Genomic DNA, 13,879 nt, shown 5'->3' with positions numbered 1-13,879 from the left:
GAGGTCCAACCCACTGAGCCACCCAGGTGACCCAACAATACATTTCTTTTGTTTAAGCCCACCTTGTCTATAGTACTTTGTTGTGGCGACACTAGAAACTAATGAAGAGCCAATCATAGAATAACCCTCTTTCCCCACAGAATCAAATCCAGAACAAAACTTTACTTCCTTGAATTCTCCTCAGAATCACCTAACACAAGCCTGGGTCCTTTGAGTTTTTTTCTTCTATCCTTTTACCACAGTTCCCCACCATGTGTGTCCTCCCTCCTGCAACAAACAGATAAGACAGACTTTGTTTAACTGTGAGTGAATTCCTGGCAGCCTTCCACTAAGGGGCATTGACACAACTCAGGAACCTTTTTTCGGTATGTGGATAATTATTTCTTATTTCAATTGCTTGAGTTATTTCTTCAGGGAACCCTTAACCTCATATTATGAATGTCTATTTTCTGTCACCTTCTGTACATTATACAAAGGCTCCTACACATTACCAGTTGGATTTTACCTGATATCAAGTCTCTTCTTTATTGGCTGAAGTATGGACTTTTAACTATTTCTTCATTTTTTAGCTCATTTAAAATGCCTCACGATTTTTCTACTTTTATTATCCTAGCATCCTTTTTTTTTTTAATTTCAGATTTTCCTCTCCTTATAACTTTCTGGTCCTGTTTGACATAGACAGTGTCATTTTGAATTTTACTGAAAATTTCAAACAGTTTTCTCAACTTTTGGGGGTGGGTTCGACAAGAAATCATTTTCACAGGTTTCCTCTTTTCTTTGTGTGTCTTAAATACCACAAGTCTCTTCTCTTATTCTGAAAGACATTTCTTGAATCTCTATGTTTTCTGTTTGTGTATATGTTAGATTCGATTATTGCTAAAGACTATTCACCTCTGTGGAATACACTCAATCGAGTCCACCCCAGATCATCCAACCGTTAGCTGAGGCACAGATCCCTGAGAATAAATATTTATTGGTGCATGTTAAGATTTTGTGGCTGTTTTTTATGCAATAATAGCTAATGGATGCATCATATTTTCTCATTTATTTGTTTGGATATTCATAAGTCCCACGATGGGATAATTACTGTATCCAGATCTAGAATTTGCCTAATGGAGTGGATGGTGCCCTTGGTTTCAATTTCTGACAGTTGGGTGTTAGATAAATTTTCTGTTTAGATCTGTGGCTGTTTAATAGGTTAGCAATCTCAACTCCTAGCTCAAATTCTAGCAGTTTACAAATTACGTTCATCTATCTTTGTTCTGCGGAACTGATGGGATTTTATTCTACTCTACCAGTTTTCTGACCCTGAACACAAAAAGATTATAAAAAGTGATTCCCTCTGGACCTGGCACTACTGATAGCACTTGAGTTATAAAACAACACATCCTTAGATTCAATGCATTTCTTCCTTGTCCAATTGTCTACCTCAAGCCCTGGTTCCTAAACAGATATACGAAGAAAGGCACTGAATGGAGAATGGGAATGGTGGATAGAGGGGAGGATGGCAACGTGGGAGTCTATAAAATCAAAAGCCACAAGGGACAGGGAGAGAAGCCCAGATTTCTTTTTTAGATCAGGACTTGCTTTTCTGGCTTGGGGGCACATGATCTGGAAGGTACTAACAACACGGTACAGGCAAGGCATTTCAACCCAGGTTGAAATGGAATTCCCATAGAATTAAGGAAAATTTCTTTTAGTCTTAGTTTTTAGTGTTGTAAGCTTTCATATATTTCTTCATGTACTTCTCTTTTCCCAAGAATTTTAATAAGCAGAAAGAAGACGGATTGGAGGATCCTTGTCGGATGCCATTTTGAATTATGGACTACAAATGAATACAGTGATACAGCCAGAGTATATGTACCTTATGGGCAGAGACTGATTGTGCTTCTCTTAACTAATTTATAGCATAGTATCAGCACATTGCATTCAGCAAATTTTCTTTGATGGATAAAATCAGTGTGATCTAAATCATGGATGATCCTTAATTACCCAGCTGGCGGTTTTTGGCAACTGAAAAAGGAATTCCATAGCCTTTTCCAAGGTCAAAATAGGCTGTTAGGTATGAAGCCAATTCACAATTCATATAAATTAGTACCAACTTCGTAAGTTTATTGTGAAATGTGGAGTATTGCTTAAAGCAACCAGTAGAATTCCACCATAATAGCAAATGGGTCTTCCCCTAAACATATATGTTAGCTTTTATTATAAGTCACTCTGAATGTAAGTTTCTTGACGGCAGGGCCTTAACGGTTTCCTTCAACCCTGTAACCCTAGCACCTAGATGCCTGGTATACATTTACTGAATGAATGAGTGAATGAAAGAATGCACTAGTGAATGCACAAATCAAGTCACATCCAGACTTAAATTCCCTGACATCCTCTTTGGAATATTAACCAAGAATTACTGTAATGTGTACTAGAAACTGATGAGTCATTCCGCAAGCTTATCATTTGGTGGCACCAACACAGGTAATGGAAACCGTAGAGCGATTAAGCTCAAAATAGGTGTAATCAGCTAAAATGAAATTATTCCTAAGTCAAAGGAAATATTCCATGTCTAACTTGTTCCTTATTTAAAAGATCATGATGGGCATTAACAGTAGTTAATTCCATTTAAATTAGTACTTGAGCCCTGAAACAAAGCTGCTTAGTGAAGTTTCCTTTAATTTTGGTGAAGTGACTCTGAAATATTCAGCATTTACAGCAATGTTGCCATGTGTTCATTACAGTCTTTTAAACTACTGTTAGTGAAAAATATAGGTTGGACAATAAAACCAAGTTCTTTGGGACAATCAGGCAAGTAGATATTTACAAACAATATTTATGTAAGACAAAGGATTTACTGGATTTTTTGTTAAATGATCTAATTTATCTTATTTTATGGTGCTTCTCCTCAGTAAATCTGCAATACGATGAGGGATTTAACATTTAATTACCTCCCAGTCTTTACATTCTGTGATTTTACAGCTCTTCAATCCTGGGGACAATTCATGTCTCTTTTAAACTAAATGAGATAAAAATAAATGTTTTCAGTTTTCAAAATGATAAACAAACCTAATTTTTATTTTCATACATTCATGGTTTCTTTCTGATAAAATGAGTCCAACCAAAGTATTATTACAGAAATCTTGTAAATTTAAAGTTTCTAGAATATTCCTTTGCTCCAAGTTTAAATTTAACGTTTGGAGATTCGAGAGAAATCATAAAGTAATAAAGCAACAGCGTCCTTCTATAAACAAAAGCAAAACCCTCTTTGAAAAAGCCATAAAGAGCTGCTTGTTGCTCCAGCGCCAGAATTTTCTCTAAGGGTCCTTTGTAGTGGGCTGGTCAGACGTTTCCGAGCCAATGCTGCCATCTGTTGGTGAAGTTAATACGGAGTTTACAAAATGTAATTTTGGTTGATAAATGGTGAAGGCTTTGTGTTTGCTTTCGCTTTGGTTTATTTTCTGAATTTTATTTAAGCTGGCATGGAAAGAGAAGGAATCTTCTTCTTTTTCGAATAATTTCACAATTTGGTTTACTGACGAAGGACGCTGGGTATGTTATTTCCCACTGGTGTGAACAAGGCAAGTTAGTTAACCTCCCTGGGTTTTTCTCATCCATAGAGTGGACTTACTTAGCACAGTACCTGGGGCTTACTTGTGCTCAGTGAACGTTAGTGATTATTATTGTTTCCTTCTTAAGGCAAACTTGAATGAAAGCTTCTTGATTGCTTTCTAGGAATATTCCTGGTTTCTAAGATATTTCTCATTTGTTTGTTCATTTGTTTCAATATCTCTGCAATAGCAGAACATAATAGAAAGTCTCAAATGTTACTGAACTTTTTATTTCCATCTCTTGAAATTATTCAAGCTCTTAAAATTTACTTCGTTGAGAGAGATTTCAGGTGACAGCTTCTTTTTTTGGAAGCACTAGTTTTGCTTTGAATTTTCACATTTTTCTGTAAACTTAATTTATGATGGTGACAAAATTTGCAAAAGAAAGCTATAAACAAATAAAAAAGGAGTCGTGCTTTTGGAAATGCAACATAGACTTACTAAAAACAACATCTAGAATGTGGGTATTATCACAGAAGGGAAGCAGTAAGAGTCATTCCGTGTTCTCTTGGATTGGGAACTGACTGAGGGCTACTGTGACATGTATACCTTGTTTTTTTTTTTCTGCCAACAGGTATCTTGTCCCCCTTTTTTTTTGCTTTAAGATTTGTTTTGTAGGCTCATGCCCTTTCCAATGTAAATTTGCCTCTCTTTTCTCAGCTCCTGCCAAATATTCTCTTCATCAATTACCCTGATCAATATTAAAAAGGCCCAGTAGAACAGCAGACCCCGGAAGAGTTCTCCTCAGAAGGTCAAGGGGAGGAGCCCTGGGGATAGTTCCATGCTAGCCTCTGTGACCAGCCACAGACATATAAGTCACAGCTAACATACAATGCAGTTTAAACAATAGTTCATGTTCCTCCTTGTCAGAGACTTGGTAGAAGTGCTACCAGAAGTTTTTGCCTTAGTCCTGTTAGGATCCAATGCTCTGGACTTTTGACTCCCACATTGTCTCCTTTGCTGCCAGTTACTCTTGTTCAATTTGAATAGTCAATTTTTTTGTATCAACACTTGAACACTAATTGCAGGGAATCCCTGAAACCCATCCAGATCTGATGTTTGCATTACCACACGTCCTCCTGTCCTACCCACAGCAGCTTCCTTTGGTTTCTACCCATCGTCTTCAATGACACCACCTCTCATCTCCTGGCTCAGGCCCCAAATCTTAGAGACATTTTAATTTCTCTTTTCTTTCACATCTCAAATTTAGTCCGTGGACAACTTGCCAGCTCTACCTTCAAAATACATGTGACTTTTTAAAAATCTCCCCCACTGCTAACATCCTGTGCTAAACCAGTCTTCTCTCCCGGGACGACTGAAATGTCTTTGAATGGATCTTTTAAGTATATAAACCAGATCATGCCTCCTCTTTGTTTTGACTCTTCAGCATCTTACTGTATTATTTAGCTACAGAAACTGGCTGGTGATGACCTTACTCATTTCCATCCAGACCCCCATCACTGTGCCTGGCGCCACCTGCCTGCAGCTCTTCCTGAATATTCCAGCACACTCCCCCCATCAGAGCCTTTGCACCTGCTGTGGTAGTCACCCAGCATACCCTTCTCCAGATGTCGCAACAATGTGCTTCCTCACCTCAGTCAGGCCCCTGCTCACATGTCACTTCCACAGCTAGGCCTCTCCACACATGCCGGGTGAAGCAACCACCCATTCCTCCACATGGGAGGCATTTCCAAAAATATGTTAAATTTGTGTGAGAATTATTGAGTAAATGCAACTTCAGAGTCTCCGCTGACTATTTCTCAGACATCACACTTGATTATGAAAAATATTAATTACCTCTCAGAAAACTTACCAAGGGACAGATGTGACACTAGGCACTTGATAAATGTTGTCTGATTTAATCCTCACAGTAATGCAAAAAGAAACCTGGGTGTTTCTGCCTGATAACCTTGTTTTTCTATGAATTTCCACAAATTAAGAAAGTTGTTCGTCATTTGACGAATGGAATAGATTTTTCTGTGACGTTGTGCAGATAGGGTTCTAAGGCACTCCTTTCTCCCTTGAAACCAGTCTAAGCTCATCTGTCCATTTGAAATAGCTTCTTTTTTGGGACATACCAGTAGTCTCCAGCGATGAGGTAGAAGACAGAGTTAGGGGTGCACTCCGCAACTTTGCTCTCAGTGTATGTTAGCATGAAAGCAAGATGCAGGTTGAATTATGCTACACAAACAGCTTTGAGCAAGCTGTCACAGTAATAGCCATGCAGTCTATTGTTAAATCTCTGTGACTACCTTGCCCAGGAGATTCACGGGATGTGACGATATCCTAGCAGCAGGATTGAGCTGATCTAGTCAGATCAGGTGATTTGGTGATCAGGTGATTTTGTGAAGTGGGGTGGCCCGGTCTTATCTGAAGCTTAGAATGAGTTTTCAAGGGTCTGGGCTGTGGTGCTCATCTGAGCCTAGGATTCCAGTTTACATGGGGACAAACACTCCTGTGCAATAGGTTTAAGCAAATCCCCAAACTTGAACACCACTCATTTTCACAATGTAAAATTAATCCTAACAACTCTTCCGCTGATGAACAACCCTTACAGGACTGCTAGAAACAGTGGGATCCCAGAGCTGTGGCCTCTGGAGTGAGATCTCCTGATTAGAGTGTTTCCAATGCTAACTAAGTACTTCTGGAGTGTGTGCTCTTGACTAGAGAAAATACACTTTGAATGTTAAGTAACCGATTCTCGAGTGTTCCTACTTCATTTTTACATCACACTTTCCAAGATAAAGTACTGAAAGGGGAATTATAAATGATGGAGACTCTCCATGGGATGGTCAGTCCCCAGGCTGTGCGTGCACGTGGGCAGGCTGGGCCCAAGGCTGGGGGCACCTTCGTGACACCTTCCTGGACCCCGACAGGCAAGATGAAGAAGATGAAGCCCTCAGTGGCCAAAGGAAGACTTCTCTCAGTTGAAGGTTGTACAGCATCCAGAATTGGAGGGAGCTGTCTTTACCTTTGTTCCCACCGGGACCGTGGTTAGCTGGAAAGTTTGCTTAGGCTTTCATCCACATCTCTTGGTCCCTACTTGGAGCTCTCTGAAGTAAGCACCCACTTTTCTTCAAAAGCTGTTTGGGGGTTGTGGAATTAAATGAAGATCAACCCAATGAGAAAAGCAAATGCTATTTATTCAGAGCTGCAAGGGAATCAGCCACCCACACGTGTGTTTTGGTAGCGATTTTAAGGCAGAGGAGTGGGCAAGCTTTATAATAAAAAAAAAAAAAAAGAGAGAGAGAGAAAGCTTCAGATGTGCCCTGCTGAGGGGTGGTTGCACTGGGGAAACTATGAGCAGGCTAACTAGAAGTGGGGCATCCCAGGTGACTGGTTGGGGGTATGAATTTGGCTTTCTCTGCTTTATCCTAAGTTGGAAATGGGATAAGAATTAGGGGAGTGGTCAATTCTTATTCAAGTTCTAGACATTTTGAGCCAATTGGTAAAGAAGTTATTATTCTACTTCCTGGATTGTTACTAAACATAGCAGTCCAACTTCCTCCCAGTACGACTTCTAGCCAGCTGGTTTCCTGGGCTGGTTACTGTAGATAAGGAGGTTGGTTTCCTGGGTAGGTTATTGCAAACTGTGGATCAGAGTTCTGTATTTAAATATGACCTGGCCACTGTCTGTTTGTATATTCAGTCTGTCCTGGTAGCAGAAGAGTGGGTTGAGAAGACTACCCCGTGCCCAGTTCTTTCCTGACCTTGACTATTCCTAAGCTTGTTGCTAGAGGTTATGTGCTGTGGGTTCCCTAAAGAAATAGTTAGTAGGTTGGACATTCATGGGACTCTGTAGACATTATGTCATGTTTGATAAATTTTCATTTTGAGGAACCACATTCTCCACTGCTGACCAACGTTGGCAAAGTTACATATATTCTGTAATATCCAAAGGAGGTTTTCAGAAATACATCCAGGAAATTCTCTTCCAAAACTTTGCTGTATTCAGCAATATAAATATATCAAATCAATACATTGTATCCCTTAAATTTACATAATGTCAAACATAAATCAATTTTGTCAAACATAACTCAAATCAATTTTGCTGGATTACAATAGGACTTAAAATAGATTTTAGGAAAAAACTTAACATATTGTTGCCCATCAAGATCACCTTTCTTACTATGATTGGTATTCTATTTAAATTAGAAGTGTTTACATGTTCCAGTAATTCTACAAATTACTTTGGTAATCTGGCACTGAAAAACCATGATGTTCTTTTGATATAGTGACCCTTTCTTTTAATACTAGTGCTTTTACATCCACTATAGGAAAAGAATTGATTTTGAAGTTTGGTTTTGGCTCTTAGCTGGGACAAATCTTGTGATTTTGAGCTAAAATAAATCTTCTTAATATTTCTAGTGTTTTCTATGTGGAGAAGTCAGCATTAATATCAATGTACTCTGTCCTTTAATACCAATTACACATTTCTCATAAACACAGTTTGTTTTTCCTCAAAGATTTTCTTAGGGCCTTTGATGATTTCAAAGGCTTTGTTACCCTGAATTCTGTTTTCTGCCCTCTTTTGCTTATAACATTAATTTTGCTTAAAATATCATGTCAGACTAATACGGATAAGATGAATTTAATAACATCTATTTTTTCAAAGATATACTTTTTGCTTGTATTCTAGAATTTATTAATGCATCAATAACTTCTAAAAGATGGTTGCATACTGCTATTATTTGAGTTTTTTATTGACTTTCCTCTTGTGGTTTAAGTAAAGTTTTTATTTTTATTTTTTTTTTTTTTTAAAGATTTTACTTATTTATTTGTCAGAGAGAGAGAGCAAGCGAGAGCAAACACAGGCAGACAGAGTGGCAGGCAGAGTCAGAGGGAGAAGCAGGCTCCCCATGGAGCAAGGAGCCCGATGTGGGACTCGATCCCAGGATGCTGGGATCATGACCTAAGCCGAAGGCAGCTGCTTAACCAACTGAGCCACCCAGGCATCCCTTAAGTAAAGTTTTTAAATGTGTGTTTGTTACAAGTGTTTTCATATACTAGATAGTTTCATTGTAGCCTAAATTAATACTTTTTAAAGATCTTTTATTGAGGGGCACCTGGGTGGCTCCGTTGATTCAGCAGCACGCAACTCTTGATTTCGGCTTTTGTCATCATCTCAGGGTCGTGGGATCTAGCCCCATATAGGGCTCCATGCTCAGTGGGAGAGTCTGCTTGAGATTTTTCTCTCTTCCTCTCCCTCTGCACCCCCACTAAAATAAATAAACAAATCTTTAAAAAAATATATCTTCTATTGAAATCTGGTTTTTAATTCACATTTCCAGCAAGATACAGATACCGTGTGTTCATATATATTATATATATATTCCCTTTCACAGTTCAAGCATTCTGTGTGTGTGTGTGTATATGTGTCTGTATATATGTATATATATGTAACGTATATACACAGCATTATTTTATATATTTGTATGTATCATATATATAAGTATGTATGAGGAAAGGGTTAACAGAGATCTGGTTGCTTACTCTGCATGCCTTCAAGGAGACCTAGAATCATGATTGACCCTTGGCCAACCTCTGGGCATGTGGCCCTTGGAATGTTCTTTACATTGGTGATTGATGATTTTTTTTGTTTATGTCTGGAGCAGTGGGTCATCCTGTATTGGCTGGTCATGTTGATTTGCACAAACAGCAAGATGGATAAGGTTTACCTATTTCCATTGTTGAGGTTCTGAGTTTCAGTTACTATGACTGGTTGACTAGCAGGGTATACTTATGTTTTTAGCACCTCATGGATTCCTCAGACCCTGGAACTTGGATAGGCTTTCTTGGCTGTAGACACTCTCCATTCATGTCACTGTAGCTCTCCATCAGAGAGATCACACATTGTATGTGGCCTCAGATGAGGAAAGACTCAGAAGCCCTTCCTGGCATAACTGTATCCCACCAGTGCACCTTTTCTCTGCTGTTTTTGCTCTGTGTTTATTATCACAATAAATCTCAGCCACAAGTACAACTGGCTATTGAGTCTTGTGTTTCTAAGGAATCAACAAATTTGAGGCAATTATAGGTATATAAAAACATTATACTATAAACCATATTATCTACCAGACACATTTCTCTAAATACATAAATATAGAAATTTTTACGCTTAAGGAATCCACAAATCCAGATGTAATTATTTGGATTAATCCCTCCATACATCAGAGGTTTTATCAAAAACAATTAAGCAATATTTAGTATGCATTGTCTTTTTCAAAATTATTTCATTCATTCATCTACTATAACTCTAATTGCTTGGTTTTGCATTTCATCTTTTAGGCCATGTGTTAGCAAATTTGTTATGGTTTCTGCCAACGGAATAAAATTCCCAGTATCACACTCAAGAGGTCTCTTGGATGATCTTCTTGTGTCTTGTGTTGGACATTTTTTTTTTTTTTTGCCAAACTCTGTGTTGTGTGTAAGTATATTCAAGAATAGCCAAATATCATCTCTCATTGTCTCTGCAGCCTTCATGTGTTTTCAAATCAGATTTTAACTTCAAATACATACCACTGTTATTTAAGTCTTATGAAAACTAATTTTTGAGTTGTCTTCTACCATTGTATAACAAATTACTACACACCAAGTGGCTTAAAACAATACCCATTTATCAGCTCAGATCTGTATGGCAGAAGTTCCAATATGGCACACCTGGATTCTCTGCTTTCATTCTCCCAAAGCTGAATTCATTCAGCAGCTATTGTCTGGCTGCTTTCTCCTCTGGAGTTCAGGGTCCTCTTCCAGCTTCCAGAGGTTGTTGTCAGAATTCAGTTCCTGGGACGCCTGGGTGGCTCAGTTGGTTAAGCAGCTGCCTTCGGCTCGGGTCGTGATCCCAGCGTCCTGGGATCGAGTCCCACATCGGGCTCCTTGCTCTGCGGGGAGCCTGCTTCTCCCTCTGACTCTGCCTGCCACTCTCTCTGCCTGTGCTTGCGCGTTCTCTCTCTCTCTGACAAATAAATAAAATCTTTAAAAAAAAAAAAAAGAATTCAGTTCCTTATGGTCATAGGACTGATGACCCTGTTCCTTTGCTGGTTGTTACACAGGTCTATGCGAAACTCCAAGAGACCATTCTCAGTCCCTTAGCCTGTGGTCCCCTCTGGCTTCAAAGCCATCATTAGAGACTCTTCTATGAGTCAAATGGCCCTCCCATTCAAATCTCCATCCCCAGGAAGAGCTCAGTCCCTTTTAAGGGCTCACCTGATGAGATTGGGGAAATGAATCTCCTTTCCCCAAATTCAGCTACAGTAATCTAATGATGGAGAAACTAGTCTGTCATTCATAGTCTATGCTCGCACTCAAAGGCAGGAGAGGGGACTATACTGGGGGTGTATATCACCAGGGTGCAAACTTGGAGACTATTTAGAATTCTGCCTTCCTCTAAGTCATTTTACTTTCTTTATGATTACTAAGACTTTATGATAATGGTGACTATCTTTTTATACATTCTTATTTTTCAGTTAATTTTTTTCCATCCTCAAGGAATTTGCAATTTAGCAAAATATTTGGAGGTAAAATAAAGAAAGCAAGTGTAGTAGTTTTCTGGATACTTAAGAGATTTGTGTGTAATAGGTTTCTAAAACATCATATTTGTAACTTGGAAGAGTTAATTTTCTTGACTGATAGAGTTAGTTTTCTGAGTAACATCCTATTGTTTATTATTTCAGTTACAAGGTTATATGACTGGATCAGGGGAAAATATATTAAGTTTAGTGGATTCTTCAGGTGTTGCCTCCTCAAATTTTTTGAGATTCATTTCTGGTTGACGTGAAGCAAAAGTAAATTTACATTCTGCCCCATCAGTCACATAGCATGTCCCATGCTGTTGAAACTAGTAGTTTTAGTCTTTTCAATTTTTGGTAGTCTCAAAATACATCCCCCAGTGAATCTCACTTCCCAGGATCCCATTTTGTATGAATTCCACAGAGAATTTGGGCTGATTCTAAGCCCCACTTTAATCAACAGACTGTCAGAACTGATATTAGGCCAGTTCTAGAACTAACATTTAAGAAGGTCTGGCACTTGGTCTTTTTTCTCTTAATAATCAACTATGAGAAGACACTTATTCTTCAAGAGAAAGAAGCCACACATGGAGGCCTGGAGGCTGGGATGCCACTTGAAGAGACAGGCTATGTGGAAGAGCAGCAAGGCACATGACTGAAGAAGCTACCTTGGACGCCCAGCCCAGCAAAGCCTTCAGAGAACTCCAGCCCAGCATCTGACCTGAAGGAATTCAGGTGACTGGCAGAAGAATAGCCCAAATAAATCTAATCCACCTGTTCAACTGTGAGAGATACTAATAAATTGTAGTCGACCACTCAATTTTTGGGACAGTTATTGTTATAACAATGGATATCCAAAACAAAATTAGTGTCTGAAAGTTGAATTTGTCATAAAGGAATTTTAAAACATGTGGCATTGGTTTTGGGATTGAACAAATGGGTAGAAGTTTGTAGAGGCTTTAGAAGACTAACAAAGACTAAAAGACCACTGAGGAAATTACTACCAGAGGCAAGAAAGGGGTGATATAAATTAAATGCAGACAAAAGAAATGAACAAAGCTGTTTTCTGTAGTAATATGGACTATACTGTGGATATAGTTAAAGAAAATGTTGAAAATGTCAACTCATATTTTTTGGCCGCCAATGATAAAGTACAGGAAGGGTTAGCGAGCTAAAGAAGGATACGTTTAGTTTTAAAAAATAATTCAGAGATATGTTTTAAAAGTCAAGACAGCATGGTACTGGCACAAAAACAGACCCATAGATCAATGGAACAGAATAGAGAGCCCAGAAATAGACCCTCAACTCTATGGTCAACTAATCTTCGACAAAGCAGGAAAGAATGTCCAATGGAAAAAAAGACAGCCTCTTCAATAAGTGGTGCTGGGAAAATTGGACAGCCACATGCAGAAAAATGAAATTGGACCATTTCCTTACACCACACATAAAAATAGACTCAAAATGGATGAAGGACTTCAATGTGCGAAAGGAATCCATCAAAATCCTTGAGGAGAACACAGGCAGCAACCTCTTCGACCTCAGCCGCAGCAACATCTTCCTAGGAACAATGCCAAAGGCAAGGGAAGCAAGGGCAAAAATGAACTATTGGGATTTCATCAAGATCAAAAGCTTTTGCACAGCAAAGGAAACAGTTAACAAAATCAAAAGACAACTGACAGAATGGGAGAAGATATTTGCAAACGACATATCAGATAAAGGACTAGTGTCCAGAATCTATAAAGAACTTAGCAAACTCAACACCCAAAGAACAAATAATCCAATCAAGAAATGGGCAGAGGACATGAACAGACATTTCTGCAAAGAAGACATCCAGATGGCCAACAGACACATGAAAAAGTGCTCCATATCACTCGGCATCAGGGAAATACAAATCAAAACCACAATGAGATATCACCTCACACCAGTCAGAATGGCTAAAATCAACAAGTCAGGAAATGACAGATGCTGGCGAGGATGCGGAGAAAGGGGAACCCTCCTACACTGTTGGTGGGAATGCAAGCTGGTGCCGCCACTCTGGAAAACAGCATGGAGGTTCCTCAAAATGTTGAAAATAGAACTGCCCTATGACCCAGCAATTGCACTATTGGGTATTTACCCTAAAGATACAAACGTAGTGATCCAAAGGGGCACGTGCACCCGAATGTTTATAGCAGCAATGTCCACAATAGCCAAACTATGGAAAGAACCTAGATGTCCATCAACAGATGAATGGATCAAGAAGATGTGGTATATATACACAATGGAATACTATGCAGCCATCAAAAGAAATGAAATCTTGCCATTTGCGACAACATGGATGGAACTAGAGCGTATCATGCTTAGCGAAATAAGTCAAGCGGAGAAAGACAACTATCATATGATCTCCCTGAGATGAGGAAGTTGTGATGCAACATGGGGGCTTAAGTGGGTACGAGAAGAATAAATGAAAGAAGATGGGATTGGGAGGGAGACAAACCATAAGTGACTCTTAATCTCACAAAACAAACTGAGGGTTGCTGGGGGGAGGGGGTTTGGGAGAAGGGGGTGGGATTATGGACCTTGGGGAGGGTATGTGCTTTGGTAAGTGCTGTGAAGTGTGTAAACCTGGTGATTCACAGACCTGTACCCCTGGGGATAAAAATATATGTTTATAAAAAATAAAAAATTATTAAAAAAAATAATTCAGAGAAAATATTTTCATCCTGGGACATGTAGGGTTAGAAACAAACTATTACTCATCTCAGGTTGTTTAGAGAGCAAAAGATTCTTGAA

This window comes from Mustela putorius, unplaced genomic scaffold (genome assembly GCF_011764305.1).
Source record: "Mustela putorius furo isolate JIRA1106 unplaced genomic scaffold, ASM1176430v1.1 tig00003863_pilon_pilon_pilon, whole genome shotgun sequence".
NCBI classification, from domain to species: Eukaryota; Metazoa; Chordata; class Mammalia; order Carnivora; family Mustelidae; genus Mustela; species Mustela putorius.
Note: the sequence above shows the minus strand (reverse complement) of the source record.